The 11910-nt window shown below is 43.1% G+C and overlaps 1 protein-coding gene across 1 annotated transcript in view; it reads left to right on the top strand.

Annotated features, from left to right (window-relative positions):
- Positions 1–658: 658 nt before the first annotated feature.
- ANKS1B (ankyrin repeat and sterile alpha motif domain containing 1B) overlaps positions 659–11910 on the top strand; it is a 112427-nt gene continuing 101175 nt past the window's right edge. The window contains exon 1 of the mRNA XM_066589531.1: positions 659–747. The gene's annotated coding sequence lies outside the window, so the exon portion shown is untranslated. The remainder of the gene's footprint in view (positions 748–11910) is intronic.

Here is an 11910-nt window from a genome sequence, read left to right as displayed (position 1 = left end):
ACATCTACCCAGTATCACACACATCTCACCCCCCTCAGATCCCCAGTATAGTCTATACATCATCTCACCTGCATATGGCACATAATACCCTGCACCCTATCATCTGCCCATTGCACAAATCCCCTCACCTGCAAATCCCCAAAGCCACAGTGCACCCCATCTCCAGTCCCCTCACCTCCAGCCACCCCTCCCACAGGACCCCTCACTACATCCCCCAGAACCCTACTGTCTGCATCCATCCCTGCGCAGCCTGCATCCCCTATAGCAGTCAGCCATTACCGTATTGTGTGGAGCATAAGCGCAGAGCTTGATTGACAGCCTATATCCATAGAAACAGAGCAGGCAGAGACACTCATACAAGAAGCCTGGCTGTGTGACGAGCCTCTGCCATATACGGCGCTGGGAATAATGCAATAGATGCTTTTTTTTTGCTGCATGTGAGATCATTCAGTAACCTTATTCTATCAGAAGGGTGATGAGGATCTGGAGGGAGAGCCTAGCACCCCAGCTCACGTGTTGCAGTGTGCTCTGAGCATTTATCCTCTTCTATGCATCCTGCAAGAGCAGGATCCCAGCCCAGCACTGACTGATCAGGCATTTTGTAGCCTTTTTATATTTCCTATTTGTATTTTTTTTATACATATCTATTTAGATACATGATTTCTACATTGTAAATCTTTGGATCCTGCGTGTCGCTTGTTGAAGATCCTCTGTGATCTGTTGGATTTCTTCATTCTCTTGGGGGTGGTAAGTAACACTGTAACAATTTGCAATCTACAATGGGTCTGTGGGCTGCATATCTGTACATGACTTGTGCAACTTTGGGGGTGGAGGATGGTATGGAGGACTCCTGGGGTTCTGTTCTGTGGGTGTTATTGAGGATGCATGATGAGCTGAGATACATTGAGATGATACATCTGTAGGCAGGTGTTGCATGCAGAATGTAATGTGATGCATATGGATTCTTATGCCTGTAGGGAAGGTTCGGCTTATCAAAAGCATATATGCACGTATATATTACATAGTATCTGTCTCTCTATATATATTATAACATTATTATAAGTGGTGATGGGGGAAGGGGGGGGGGGGGAATGCCAATAGGGATCTGCTCACTGTGAAGAAGGATATGAAGGCCTTATCTCTATATTTAATATTCTCTTATACACGGGGGATGTATTGGCTCGTCTGATCTATTAATATGCTGTATAATACGATTAGCCTGACAGATACTTCATTTACAATAACGCCATCCAATGACATTTGGACAGTGCCTCATTTTTTCAGAGGGTTGATGATGTGAATATCACAAAATACATTAGGACTCAATAGGCCTGATAGAGCAAGCAGCTAATGTGCAGATAGAATCAAAAAGGCACATGAAGAATATTCAATTTATTTGGGAAGCGGACATCATATCCCATTAAGTTAGCTTTCCACATATTAGAGGATGCAGCATTAGGGGAAAAAAATATAGCGCCAGGGCTGACATGTCTTCATTATAAAGTGGAATTAGTAATGGGTGTTCAGTGCTGTCGGCACCATCTGGATATTAGAGATGATTTAATATTCCTCTCATTTAGGATTTGGGAGAGTTCATATTGTGAGGGTTATAGACTTGAAGGAAGCGGGGTATTAAAGACGTTTCCTCGCAACTTTCATCCAAGTTGCCAAACTCTTGGAAACCTTGTTGATAGACAATAGCACTACAAGCATAATATCCATTTCCACCATACAGTGGGTCCGGAAAGTCTTCAGATGCTTTTACTTTTTTTTACATTTTGTTATGTTGTGGCCTTGTGCAAAAAAAGAAAAGTTTTCCCATCATTCTGTACTCAGTAACATTTTGCATTGACATAAGTATTCAGACTTTTTGGGATGGCACTTGGCATTTAGCTCTGGGGGCTTTGTAATGTTTCCACACGTTGATTTGAGTCACCTGTAGTAAATTCAGTTGATTTGACATCATTTTAAAAGACACACCCTTGTCTATATAAGGTTTCACCGCTCACAATGCATATCAGAGACAAAATCAAGCCATTAAGAAAAAAGAACTGCTTGTAGAACTCAGAGGCAGGATTGTGTGGAGGCGCAGACCTTGAGGAAGCTACTAAAAACTTCTGCTATACTGAAAGTTCCCAAGAGAACATCAGCCTCCATAATTCTTAAAGTTTGGAACAACCAGTACTCTTCCTAGAGCTGACTAACCCACCAAACTAAGGAGAGAAGGGCATGGTAAGAGAAGTGACCAAGAACCCAATGATCACTCTGGATGAGCTCCAAAGATCATGTGTGCAGATGGGAGAAACATTCAGAAGGTCAACCATCGCTGCAGCCCTCTGGGCTTTATGGCAGAGTGGCCAGAAGGAAGCATCTCCTCAGTAAAAGGCAGATGAAAGCTCATCTAGAGTCTACGGAAAAAACACCTAAAGGACTATCAGACTGTGAGAACCAAGATTCTCTGGTCTGATGAAACCAAGATTGAACTTTTTGCCCTCAAATCTAAGCGCCATGTCTGGAGGACACCAGGCACTAATCATCACCTGCCCAATACCATCCCTGCAGTGAAACAGGGTGGCGGCAGCATCATGTTATGGGGGTGTATTTCAGCATCCAGGTCAGGGTTGATGGAAAGCTGAATGGAGCAAAGTGTAGAATGATAATCTTTATTTATATAGCACCTACATATCCCGCAGATATTTAATGAAAACCTGATCCAGAGCGCAAGGAATCTCAGACTGGGCAGAAGGGTGACCTTCCAACAAGACAAGGACCCTGAGCACACAGCCAAGACAATACAGGAGGGGCTTAGGGACAAATCTGTGAATGTCCTTGAGTGGCCCACCCAGAGTCCCGACTTGAACCCAATTGAACATCTCTGGAGACACTTGAAAATGGCATTCACAGACGGCCCCCATCCAACCTGTCAGAGCTTGAGAGGATCTGCAGAGAACGGCAGAAAATCCCCAAATCCTGGTGTGGCACCATACCGTAGACGACTGGAGGCTGGAATTGCTGCCAAGGTTGCTTCAACTAAGTACTTAGTATGGGGTGTTAATACTTTTGATAATGCAAAATGGTAGTTTCTCATTTCTAAATAATTTACAAAAATTTCGAACATTCTGTTCTCACATTGTCATTTTGGGGTATTGAGTGCACAATGATGAGGGGGGGAGGGGATTTTTTTTTTATTTGCACAAGGCCACAGCATAACAAAATGTATAAAAGAGTGAAAGAATCTGAAGATTTTCCTGATCCACCGTATTCCCCAGCCTTATAGATCATAATCCTTCACATGAGGGCCTGGCCCCACCATCTAGTTTCTCATAAGCACTCATTAGGGACAATTTAAGAGGAATAGGTAGAACTTAGCTTCATCAGTATGTTTTAATGGTGTGGGAAGAAAGTGTGGAACATGGAAGAATCCCACACAAATGTGGGGGGGGGGGGCATAGATGGAAATTATGTCTCTGGTTGTAGTAAAATCCAGGAGCGCAGTGCTCTTAGGGGTCTGTCAAATTAATATTTCAATTCTTAACTCTTTCATTCTTAAAGGACCAGACACTTTATAAGTAGAGATGAGCGAGCAAACTCGATAAGGCGATATACTCAAGAGAGCATCGCCTTTTTCGAGTACCTGCTGGCTCGTCCCTGAAGATTCGGGGGGGGGGGGGCACGGGGGTGAGCGGGGGGTTGCAGAGGAGATCGGGAGGGAGAGAGAGAGAGGGATCTCTCTCACTCTCCTCCCGGCTCATCCAACCCCCGCTGCCCTTCGCCGCCCCCGACCCACGTAGCCCCCCCGAATCTTCAGCAGGTACTTGAAAAAGGCGATGCTCTTTCGATTATATCGCCTTACCGAGTATGCTCGCTCATCTCTATTTATAAGCGATTTTATACACGTGGTGGTTTTATAACCATATTTTCTTCCTTGGGTTACCAGAATTATTTTTGGTGTATTTTATTTTTTCATTACATCTAGGGCTATTTTTCTAAACCTTTTTTTCACTGATCTTTTTTTCCTATTTTTGTTGTTTTATTAGGTGTACAAAAAAAGTAAAAAAATTTTTTTACATTTACAGTTCTTTATTATTGTATTGTTCTTTATATGATAATTGTATCATATTGTTTCGGACGCTATGATGTATAATTTGTATAGTCTGAGATTACACGGCGGATATGGCGATGGTTTAGGTTGGTGTAGACGATGGTTTGCTTTCTTCTTGTATTTTAGTCTCTAAGTTTGTTTAATATATAGCCTGCAAAGAGACAGCGGAAGCGACTAGAAACTGCTTCTGTCTTCTTCTGACAGTCAAGCATCTGGCTCGCGCCTGCTAGATTGCAGGAGCAGGACCTTTAATCCTGTGCCGTATTTTTACTACTACCCGGGAATAAAGCCCAGGATCAAGCGCTGTATATTTATGTAGCTTGGTCCTTAATTCAGGACTGGTTAAAAGGGTCCTGGAAAAAGAAGTTATCTACAAGCTAAGTATCTGATTGTGAGGGTTCAATCTCCGGACCCTTACCAATCACAAGAATTGGGGACCCAAGTATCAAATTCATTCATGGACCTATGGGACTCCCGTTCTTATGATCATTGGGGGTCCCAGTGGTGGAACCCTCACCGATCAGATAGTTATGTTCTATCCTGGGGATAGGGGATAACTTATCTTCATGAGGCAACCCTATTAGCTTTGTGACATACAGACTATTATTTACTTGACTACTCATGACTCCATTACATAACATTATTTTTTGATAAGGTACTTGACCTGTACAAAACAATATACATTCTGAGATAATAGCCGTGAATTACCTAATTAACACTCATCTATTAGTCAGAGGGTAAAATAGCTACAAAGAGTATCTATCGCTCTTAGGGATCCGGCATATCTATCCATTACACTAACAATCCATTGATTTCAATGAAAGTTGTGTAATTCTTCATCTTTCCTGCGGAGGTGCTGCAGTAGAATTGAACACATGGGCACTTCTAACAAAAAGGGATTGTCCAAAGCAAACCATCTATTTATGGTCCTTATTTATTGTGTAAAAATCACTTAAAGGGCAATTTGTCAAATTTTTCAATTTTCACCTGACCAATGGGACCTCCACCGATTATGATAACAAGGGTTCTCGTTTGCCTTATTTCCGGTCTGCGTTGCATCGCAGCACTGACTGGAGTGAATGGAGAGCTGGTTACACTGTGCACTGCTGCTCCATTCATGTCATTTGGGGTTGATGAAAATAGCTGATGCTCGGCTGCATCGCAGTGAATGGAAAGCTGGTTGTGCATAAGCTGTGCTGCACCATTCATTCCAATGAGACTTATGGAATTAGCGAACATAGCACTGTGTTATCTCTACTGCTCCACTGAAATAAATGAAGCGGCAGCGCAATGCACAGAAATGGAAAAATTAAACAAATTGCCAGAATATCCCTTTAACCCTTTGCAATCCAATTTTGGAATCAGGGTTTCCTAGGGCGTTTTCTCTTTCTGCCATTATACAATGGCACAACCTGCTGGCTAGAGCCAGTACTGCGGTATTTGACATGCCGGAGAGGCCACCGACAACAGAGTGGCCAGAAATATATAGTAAGAATACCCTGCTGGACGTCTTCCGACATCGGAGCTGCACAGGCGTCAATCAGAGTGTCTTCAGACGTCAGACAGTGGGTTGGAAAGGGTTAAAGGTGTTGTTTGACCAAATGAGTGCTTGTGCATGCTCAACCAGTGTTCTATTCAATCGGGGACCCTGTTCTCTGGATTGGTGGGGGTCCGAGTGGATAGGTGATAACTTCATTTGGTGGGACAACCCCTTTAATATGAATTAATCCTTTTTAGAATAAAACCTTTAGTAATTAAAGTAGATTTGGTTGTGCTATCACAATTGTAAACGAAACAGGAATACCGCGAGATAGCGCAAATGTCTGATACTTGAGATGTAAAAAAATGTCGCTCATATTTCACTCACCTTGAAAGGATTTCCATGACTGACTTTATTGGTATGTCCAATGGATATGCTACAATAATTTGATTAGCTGGGTGGTCTAATGAGTCTGCTGTGCTGTTGTAATGGACAGTGAATGTACATGCATTACTGTACCCATCTGTCTCAGTTAGGGACCTGCAATGGCATGTTTTCGGGATCCGTTGGGATTCCACAAGTGAAATCCCCATTGATCAGATTTTGTTTTTGCTATATCATTTATAATATGCTTTAAATGTCTGTTCTAGAAAATTTACTTTAAGGATAGGCCATCAATAGCAGATCAGTAAGGGTCTGCCACTTGAGATCAGCTAATCTCTGTAGCAGCGCGCTTGTGCACCGAGCTGATTTCTGTAGGAAGTAGACAGCTCTGTTCCCACTGCAGTGGCCAGGCATGGTATTACACGCAAAGTTCCCATTGAAGTGAATGGCTCGCCGATATCAATCGATCAGCTCTACACCAGGCCCTCTGTCACAGTGTGCATTGTAGCGACCTGGTTGGTACTGTAGGTGCAGCTCACATTGAATTCAATGGGAGCTGTGCCTACAGTAGCAAACCAGGCTGCTGAAATGTTGACATCACTATCTGCTTCCAGCAATGTTTGCACTGGACAAACAACTGACAGATGGGTATCTTCAATAGTAAAAGTCCTGGACAACCCCTTTAAGGAATTTAGTTTTAAAATGATTTGAATAAAGAGGCAATCTGCTGTTATCACGGGGCAACCAACCTCTGAGGGGAAATATAGCATTACATGCATCCATTAAATGCATCGAGAGATGGGGTCGTGAGCAGCGTACCTGCTTCTATGTCATCCATATGACCTATGAAAACTCAAAGGCAAGGGGTGTCTTTATGAGGCAACCCCTTTAAGCAGTTCTCTCATCTGTTAAAGTAGTGCTTCCCAAAGTGAGAACTGCATCCCCCTGTGGTGTCACAAGAAGATTATGAAATAAAACAACAAATTAAAAAAAAATTATCCATCTTTAACAAAATGTGTATAGCCCGTAACAGTCTTTTAATAGTCGATCTTGGACTTGTAGCTCAACAGTATGTCGACTCAACAGTTTGGCTGCTCAACAGTATGATGGTTCAACAGTATGGTGGCTCAGCAGTATGGTGGTTCAACAGTATGGTTGCTCAATAGTATGATGGTTCAACAGTATGGTGGCTCAACAGTATGACGGTTCAACAGCATGGTGGCTCAGCAGTATGGTGGTTCAACAGTATGGTTGCTCAACAGTATGACGGTTCAACAGTATGGTGGCTCAGCAGTATGGTGGTTCAACAGTATGATGGTTCAACAGTATGGTTGATCAAGAGTATGACGGCTTAACAGAATGATGTTTCAACAGTATGGTGGTTCAAAAGTATGATGGTTCAACAGTATGGTTGCTTAATAGTATGACGGCTCAACAGAATGATGGTTCAACAGAATGATGGTTCAACAGAATGATGGTTCAACAGAATGATGGTTCAACAGTATGATGGTTCAACAGTATGATTGTTTAATAGTATGGTTGCTTAATAGTATGACGGCTCAACAGTACAATGGTTCAACAGTATGATGGTTCCGCATTATGGTTGTTCGACAGTATGGTGTCTCAACAGTATGATGGTTCAACTGTATGGTGGCTCAACAGAATGGTGGTTCAACTGTATGGTGGTTCAACACTATGGCTGGAAGTGATGTGTCATTGTGCTTCACTTCTTATCCATAGTCACATTATTTCCATAAGACTCCAGTGCCATGTAATGTATGAATAGCACATGCTCTTGAACATGCTAGAAAGTCCAGAAAACAAAGATAAACAAATTGGGCTACTGGGTAACTGTATGACATCTGGTGCATGTAAAAATCATTTCTAGTACAGTACTTTAAACTACTACTGCCGTGGTACTGTGGTAATAGCTCAAGACAAACCAGAAAAATTGAGCACCATCTGTTATCCAGTAGCCCACTTTGTTTGTCTTTTCTTTCTGGACCTTCCAGCATGTTCGAGAGAGCGCGCTATTTGTAGCCGGATGGCACTGGAGTCTTCTGGAAACAATTCAAGTACATATATATAAGCAATGAAGTATGATGACACATCATTTCCAGTCTGTGCGCCCGACTGTTGAGCGACAAGTGCCGTGTCAAGTATTAAACGCCTAGTACAACCTATACGCATTTTGTTAAAGATGGATATATTTTTTAACCCTTTCCAATCCACTGTCTGACCTCTGAAGACATTATGATTTAAGGCTGTACAGCTCCGATGTTGGAAAACATCCATCGGGGTTCTCTTACTGTATATTGCCAGCCTCTCTGCTGTCGGAGCCTATCCAACGTGTCACCTCATGCAGTACTGGCTTTAGCCAGCAGATAGCGCCATTGTATAACGGCAGAAAAAGAGTAAGCCCCCTAGGAAAACCAGGATACAAATTGGATTGGAAAGGGTTAGAAATCGTGCATAATATTTCTTGCCATTGTTGCACCCTTTACTGTACGTACTTTTTATGCTTGTTCTTTGGATGGTATCCACTGGTTTTCAGTAAAATTATCGTTGTTTCAATTTTTACAGGGACTTTTAGGTGCCGAGAGGTGCAGTAGTTATAGGGAGGGGGTAACAAACAAAGGGCTTACCCAAATGTGGGTCATGTCTGCAGAAAGATTGGGATCCACTGTCTTAAAGGAATACTCCAAGAAAAACTGTTATTAAAACCGTATAATAGTAAAACAATCACTGTTGCCCACAGCAACCAATCAGAGTGCAACTTTCATTTCTGAAACTGTTCTGGAGAAAGGAAAGCTGAGCTCTGATTGGTTACTATGGGCAATAAGTTTTGATACACAAGCTCATGTTTTTGCTTGACTTACTGCAGGATCTGAGGGGGGCGCTGCATGTTTTCAATCCTGAGGCTACATTCACATATATCCACTCTAAAATGTGCATCATATTTTGCGCATCTGATTTTCGTGCAGTTCTGCACCAAAATCTGCAACAAGCTTTGACATTAATTTTTTGTCGCAGATCGGTAGCAGATTTCACCCTGAGTGTATTAGAAAGTGAGGTGCAACAATAAAGGAAAGCACTGAGGTGAAACCCCATATACAGAGAGGCGATCCCAGCACATGGTAGGAAGATGGCGGCTCGTCCCGCCTTGTACAGGGCGGGAGGAAGGGATGGACACCAGAGGAGCAGAAGAAGCCAGCGAACCGTGTCAATACAATAGGCTTGTGTACGGATGTGTGCGCCAGCTGTGGACAGGAAGGATGAGTCGAGGCGACTCTGCTTGGTGACAGCGGGCACCGCAGCTCTGCCATGTGGGTGGGCAACCTTCAGCTCTGAGAAGGATGTGTGGGCAGAAGGAGTGAAGTCTGCTGTGGGTTGCGCAGATTCTGACACAGCTTTGCCACAGAAATTGATGTGAAATTGGTGTGGAATTTCCACTCAGCACCAATTCCGCTAATTGTGACGGCTTCTTCAGGATACGCCCACGCTGGACATAATTTACGTAGCAGAAAAACTAAACTAATTTGTGGATTTTTGTGTGGATTTACATCGGATTCCACCCACTCATTTGAAGGGGTGAAATCCACAGTGAAAATCTATAGCTGAAATTGACAAACTGCGGATTTGAAATTGGCGCCACGGGTTAATTTATGTTGTGAATTGCGTCTCAATGAGATTTCTTAAGAAACGCAGGATATTTTCTGCATACAAATCTGTAACATACTCCACATGTGAACGAGCAAGGGCCGTGCCCGGCCTCATGGGAGTCCCGCCCGGCCTTGGGTTGCGTTCAGACGGCGGAATTCACAGCGGAATTGTATGAGTGAATTCCGCCTGTAAAAAACGTGTCAAAATTTGTGGCTCTCTGCCGCAGTCTTTGGTGCGGATCTGCATGCGGATTTTGTACTGTCAGTGGGCAACATCACTTCTTGATCGCGGAACGGAATTCGTCACATTAATTTTGTCTATCGACAGGTCTAAATCCGTGACAAAACTGCGACAAAAGCAGCAGCGGAGAGCTGAGGATTTTATTGCGGTTTTGGAGGTGGCTTTCGCCATGGAAAGTTTGCTGCAATTTCATTGTATATACCCTCAGTATTCCGGATCTCTGCGTCATATTTTGCCGCTTAGACCCTATTCTAAACATTGGGGCTGATGCTGTGTAGACAGAATGGCGCACATGTATTAAGATTCGTATGCTAGATTTCTGGTGCAAAAGTCACAAATAATGGTGTACACCAGAGGCGTAACTTGAAGTTCCTGGGTCCCAATGCAAAACCTGTAACGGGGCCCCCAACTATAAGGCTTTACTCATAGTACTGGGTTCCCTATATGGAGAGGAGAGACCTTATGGGCCCCCTAAGGCTCCTGGGCCCGGGTGCAACCGCATCCTCTATAGTTACGCCCCTGGTGTACACTATATTTAGCGATTTTTAGCCTTTTAACACAGGCCTACAACACTTTTCTAAGGCCGGCCTCACATGGATGTATACACAAGTGCGAACATTTTAGCGCTATGAAAGAGGCTTTTTTTGCACGTGTGTCGGCGTATTTTCCTGCACTTTTTCTGCTCGCATGCTTTTTTACGCATGGGACACAAACACACACCGATTGAAATTGCTAATTCATCGAATGAGTTCCAGATGTGTTCTTTTTCCAGTGGAATTACGCAGTGTTTCATGCATCTTCTTGCGTATTTGCGCACCCTCATTGACTTCTAAGGGGACCTTTGGTGCAGAAATACGCAGAAAAATAGAACATGTTATTTTTTTTTTGCCGCAACTGAAATGCGCGCGCCTAACTATAGAGGTGTGAACAAACCGATTGACATAAATGGGTTCTATTCTCTGCGTATTGTGTGCACAAATACCCGTGCAAATACATCTGCGTGAAAATGGCTTTAAAGTGCACATGCGGCCCGTCAGATTTATTCTAATTTACCCCATAAATTCTCGCATAAATTATAGCTGCAGCCTACACCAGCTCATAAGTAGCATACGTTTTCAGTCTGGCGCATGGAGGGCCCGCCAGATGTAATAAACGTATGTTGCACTTTTGCCTGCACACACTATACAATACGCCCCTATAAGCTTAGATGTGACAGTCATAAAATGCGCCAAATTTATCCCAGTGTGACAACCTGTGTGATAGAGTTAGCGCAGCTTTTCAGGGCAATTTTTGATGCCACTTTTCTGGCGCACTGGGAGTATTTATCGTCAGGGGATTTTTCCACGACAGTTTTTTCAATCAGATTTTCAGTTTAAAGTCTAATTTATCCAATGGCATGTGATGTTGATAAATTTGCAATTTTAACCCTTTCCAATCCACTGTCTGATGTCTAAAGACATTCTGATTGAAGGCTGTACAGCTCTGATGTCGGAAGACGTCCGGCAGGGTATTCTTACTGTAGATTACTGGCCGCTTTGTTGTTGGGGGGCTTCTCCGGCATGTCACATACTGCAGTACTGGCTCAAGCCAACTGATGGCGCCATTGTATAATGGCAAAAAGAGAAAGCCCACTAGGAAACTCTGAATCCAAAATTGGATTGCAAAGGGTTAAATAGGTCTCATAGAGATGTGGAGTCTCTTCGTACGCCACTCAGCTACTGGAGTTCTTAAAAAGTCACAAGTCATAAATGTCTCAAACTTCTGGCCAAGCAGTAAATGACGTCCCCTCTTCTATACACTTTCGAAAAAGTGGAGTGAGAGGTGTGACGTCTGCTCTTTTTGGCACAAATCAATAGTACATCTGTCTAAATTGATATACTCCAAAAAAAGTGCAATTTATACCAAAATTCTGCTAGCAATAACCGTGCCCCCTTGTGTGACGCTACTCTTCTTTACAAGGTTGGCTTACTTTACGCCATCATTTGGTGCCAAGAAACAGGCATATGCCATGAATAACTCAAGAAAACCTCATACCTGTTGT

Source organism: Eleutherodactylus coqui, chromosome 2 (assembly GCF_035609145.1).
Source record: "Eleutherodactylus coqui strain aEleCoq1 chromosome 2, aEleCoq1.hap1, whole genome shotgun sequence".
Taxonomy (NCBI): Eukaryota; Metazoa; Chordata; class Amphibia; order Anura; family Eleutherodactylidae; genus Eleutherodactylus; species Eleutherodactylus coqui.
This window is presented reverse-complemented; position numbering and strand designations above follow the sequence as displayed.